This window comes from Arachis duranensis, chromosome 9 (genome assembly GCF_000817695.3).
Source record: "Arachis duranensis cultivar V14167 chromosome 9, aradu.V14167.gnm2.J7QH, whole genome shotgun sequence".
NCBI lineage: Eukaryota > Viridiplantae > Streptophyta > Magnoliopsida > Fabales > Fabaceae > Arachis > Arachis duranensis.
The window spans coordinates 37,850,329-37,855,654 of NC_029780.3; the positions used below are offsets into that span (position 1 = coordinate 37,850,329).

Here is a 5,326-nt window from a genome sequence, read left to right on the forward strand (position 1 = left end):
AAGAAAAAGGAAAACAAAAAATTAAAATATCACTATTAGAAAAAAACTGTTAATATGCATATGAATGGAGCCGAATTTGAGGAATATATATGGATATAAAAATAAAAAATTATTGCACGATTGTTGAATAAAAAATAATCATATATATCAAACGAATTAATTACAACAAAAAAATAATTAATATATGTGATTTAAATGTTTTTAATAACCGGTAATATAGAGTTTAACAAAATATAATTTATATATTTTTTATTATAATTATATCAAATCAATATTTAATGCGTTATTAATTATTTATCAATCATCGATATTTTTAATCATTCTAATTATATCAATTGATATAGTTGTAATTCTCATTCAAGTGTAATAACTAATTTTATTATGAGATAGTTAATGCACACATTAATATTGACCCATTTAATTTGATAATAATAATAATAATAAGGTCTATACGGTACATGCATTATATTTTAAAAAGGTAAAATATATTTAAAAAAAATAGAGTATCAATAATCAATTGTGAATATCAATATCAATAATTAATTCTTATAATTATTTTTGTACTACTAAAGGTTACAGATAGTATTTTTTTGTAGAATAAAAAAGATTGTGACTCATAACATTTTCGTAAAGTTATATCGTATGGACACAAAGATTAATTAAATAACAAATTGAATTTTAATTAATATGTTTTATTTTCTGGTCATATTTTTCATTAATTATTTTACTTTTTATATTTATAGTAAAAATTAAATGTAAAAAAGAAAAAAATAATATTGAATGTTATCTATTTTATTTATTTAGATTCATAATTAAATTTGATATAATTATAACAAGTATCTAGGATTAATAATAACATGATAGTATAATTTTAAGTTGTATAACATAATAATAAATAATTTTAAGTTGTGTAATATAATAAAAAATGTAGTAATTTATGTACGCTTCCTATATAGCAATAATATTATATATATTTATATATCTCATCTTTTAACTCTTTCCTAAAAAAATTGACATATAATTAATGTCGATAACATATACATGGAGTAAGTATCTCTATTGAATTAATCATAAAGGTTAATAAAATATAATGGCATAAATTTCCTACTAACTACGATTCTATCAACAGTATTACAAACTATGGTAGATTATGTAATGAAAAAGTTTGAAAAATAAATGCAAGAATTATAAGGTTATGGAAAGTCGCATCCAAATTTGACAAGAACAAGACGACTTACATAGAAATTATTCTCATAGATGATAAGGTAAGTTGATTATTTTCCATAATCCTTTCAAGTGATGCTAGGTCCATTTTATAAATATTTTTTGTTCATATTTTAAGTTTATTTGATAAGTAAACCTTTGCACGAATCAAAGACAGGTGCAATTTTATAGATTTATAAGTGCTAATAGCCTTTATATTTAATTTGTTTTATAATGTGATAATAGCCAATATATTTGTTAGTGGATTTGACTATTACTATATTATTTATGATCACATTCAGTATATATGTCTGATTTATTGAAGAAAGTAAATTATTAAAATTGATTAATAACTATTTTAGAGTTAATCTAATTAACACTAAATTAAAAAAAAATTAAACAATGCAAAACATATTATTTTTTTATTAATCAAATTATTATAATTCAAAATAATTTTAAAAAAATAATTTAAAATTATAATTTCAATCTTATCACGTGCATGACACGGATAATTACACTTATTATTTATTATAAAATGGTTATTTCAGTTGAACTAATTAGACCAATAAATCAATAACTAAAACGAATCAATAACTAAAACGGTTCATGACCGATTCGGTTTTCAGAACCTTACAAAAGTCAAACTTATCGTTAGCTGCAAGCGGAGCGAAAAACCTCAGGTCTCAAAAAAGGGTTTTGCTGCACACAATTCTCTTATCTTCCACTCCTATTATCAATTCTGATGGCTATCTCCACCCATGTCCTTTCTTTCTCTTCTTCTTCTTCCTTCTCTGCATCCTTCTTTTCTTGTTCCAAGGCTTCTTCTTATTCCATTTTCAAGCTTCTTTTTAAATCATTGTCCTACACCATTCATTCTTCTTATTTCGAAGTGGGCTCTTCCCCTGAATCCTTCAATTTCAGGCTATTTCCATTGCACCTCTTTTTGAATTTTTAATCTTCAATATGGTCGCCAGCAAGGTGTTTGCAGAAATGTTTCTACAATTGAACTAACATAACTGTGAAAAAAATTATTGTTGTTGTTGTCAGGAAGGCTGAAATTTCATCCATGTCTCTGTTTGCATTCTCAATGAATGAATCCAGCAACCAACCCATCAAGTGGCAAAGGGTATTGCTCAAAGTCAGTGGAGAAGCTCTTGCCGGAGATCACTCCTAGAATATTGACCCCAAGGTCTCCAACCCAAAATCACATCTTTATGCTTTATTCTAAAGCATCATGAATAGATGGATAAAAATCTAACATTTATATGTTCCTTCTTGTCCTCAACATTGTTTCTTAATTTTTCTTTGTAGATAACTATGGCTATTGCAAGGGAGGTAGCAGCTGTGACTCGTCTTGGAATTGAGGTGACTTTAGTTTATTGATTTGTTCTTTGCATGCTATAATCTTGTTATCTTTATTGTTGTAGGTTTTTTTTATGTTGTATTGCCATGTTGTTAATCTTGAGGAGGGATACCACATGTTAAATCTTCAAGTGTGAGATAACGTCCCACATTAGAAAAGAACGGACTAAGAGTTCTAATCAATTCTATTAGAGTCAAAATTTTAGCTAAACTGTGTATTTTGAGACAGTATGTCGTTGATGGGATCCTATCCAAAGTATGAATATATAGTAACCTGTTTCCATCACTCATTACACCATAATAACACATGGTAATTCCCGAATCCATAATAATGAACTATTAGGTTATTCATTCAACCAGTTTTACCAAAATTAAAACAATTCACAATCAATAGAAGCCCAAAATACAAAAATTCTGAATCATAAAGATCTGGATTTCAATATTTTAGTCTCAATGGCAATTTTGTTAGAGTTCATAATATCATTGAAAGTTAAAGGGTATTATTTGAAAGAATGAAAGTAGAAACTATTTAAGCTTTTCACTTGTTACAATGTTAAGTTTTAGATGATTATTGATTAGGCTGATATTTCAGCTTGAAATAGTAGTTGGTGGGGTAATATCTTCCATGGATCATCTTGGGCTGGATGCAGTGGCCTGGACCGGTCATCTGCTGATTATATTGGGTAGTTACCTTACTCTCTCTTAATTAAGCCGTTGGTGTTCCGTCAAGACTCTATTGTTATAAATTTATCCTGTGGGTTCAGTTTCGCTGTTCCAATGTGATACTTGTTTACTTGAAATTTTGATATGTTATGTTCTTATGGATCTCTACAATGTGTTTTTCAAAATGGATAATATCTATGAGATAGTTACCAAATTGTGCCTAAATTTTCTTTCAGGGTGTTAGCAACTGTTATGAATGCTATATTTCTTCAAGCAACAATGGAAAGTATTGGCATTCCTACTCGAGTGCAGACAGCATTTCATATGTCTGAGGTTGCAGAACCATATATACGTAGAAGGGCTGTAAGGCATTTGGAAAAAGGAAGGGTTGTCATTTTTATTGCTGGAACTGGAAATCCATTTTTTACCAAAGACACTGCTGTTGCACTCAGATGTGCAGAAAGTAAGTTAATTAATATCGTTGTGGTTTACAATCTGCTTACGATGGGAAGGTCTATATTTGTTGATGGATTTATTCATATAGTTTCACTATGTCATAACAAAGGAGGTGAGATTTTCTTGTTCAAGATAAAAAATAATATTCATCCCACTAATCTATAGTCTACATTCTAAATTTGATGTTGCTTTTGCATGTAAAGTAAACTTTATTACTGTTCACTTACTTTTATTTTGTCATTTATGTAGTTAATGCAAAGGTTGTACTCAAAGCAACAAATGTTGATGGGGTGTATGATGATGACCAAGGCGTAACCCACAAGCACGCCTTCTTGACACACTTACTTATCAAGAGGTTACTTCGCAAGATCTCTCAATCATGGACATGACTGCCATAACGCTGTGCCAGAAAAACAATATTCCCGGTAAGTCCCTGCATGCAAGCATGAAGTACTCTTTCTATGCTTTTAAATGGAATTCATTGTATATTGACATTACATTATTTGTTTGCTTATCCTCTCAATCCCCTTCTTATGGCGCAATTGTTGTATTCAATCTAAACAAATCAGGTAACATTGAGAAAGCCATCAAAGGTGAGAGGGTTGGCACTCTGATTGGGGCAACATGGAATTCTACCATTTCGAGAACGTGAAAATATGAGGTCTAGTTAGCAAGTGATTCTTTTGTGTTTTCCTACACAAGTGTCCAGCTGAGGATGGCGAAATTGCGAGGTTAATCACTTTTCAACAGATATTTTGATGTACTATTATGGCTGCTGGTTATAAATCTGTAAATATGACTAGGTATGTTACAGCTTGGTTTAATACTACGTGGCTTATCTGAATTTCACTTTGCCACCCCCAGGTTTTAGAAATCATATTTTGTCGCTCAAAATTCCTGTATTCATTTTTATTTAGAAAAAGTATAGGTGAACAATAATTCTAGTGAACAATATGAACAATGGGGTTACAAATGTAAATTACTCATAAATTTAATTAATGATGTAATTAATTTAATTAGAATAATAACTATTTTTTAAAATTTGAAAAATCATCTTTTTGGATAAGGAACAGATACTCGTTTCTTATCCTCTGAAACCATATCTACTCTCTATCTTGGTGGTCCTTCCCAATAACAAAGCCAAACTTTCCCACCCACTCACGACTGACACTGTCTCCCCCTATTGTAACACCCTACCATACAGAGTCTTATGCTTAAGTCATAATTCAGAGATGGCAAGGTATTACGACCTCTAAAATAAAAATTTAGTACGTATAGTAGTATGAATGATTGATTATAACTAGGAGCCTTTGTAGAAAAAGGGGTAAACAAAAACCGCAACTCGAAAGCGCAACACTCCGATCGATAACATAACGAACAAGGATAACCAACGCGTGATTATGTATATATACAAAGGAGTGTCAAAAACAGGAATATCAAGACTCAAGATCCGGCTGCGAAGATAACCGGTCCGAGCATAACAATATATACATATGATAAAAATAAGGAAAACCCCAAAGGAAACCCAAAGGGACACAAATACATAAAACCTATTCTCCAAAATTCTCCCATAAGAGGAGTCATCACAGTTTGTATTATTTAATGGAGATAAAAGTATCTAAGCAAAACATATAAACCAAAA

General features: G+C 29.8%; 1 long non-coding RNA gene across 1 annotated transcript; it reads left to right on the plus strand.

Annotated features, from left to right (window-relative positions):
* The first annotated feature begins 1,935 nt into the window (after positions 1–1,935).
* LOC107465462 (uncharacterized) lies at positions 1,936–3,231 on the plus strand. Its single transcript, XR_008002851.1, has 3 exons — positions 1,936–2,392; positions 2,515–2,568; positions 3,158–3,231. It is a non-coding gene; the product is annotated as an uncharacterized LOC107465462 (long non-coding RNA).
* Positions 3,232–5,326: the final 2,095 nt, after the last annotated feature.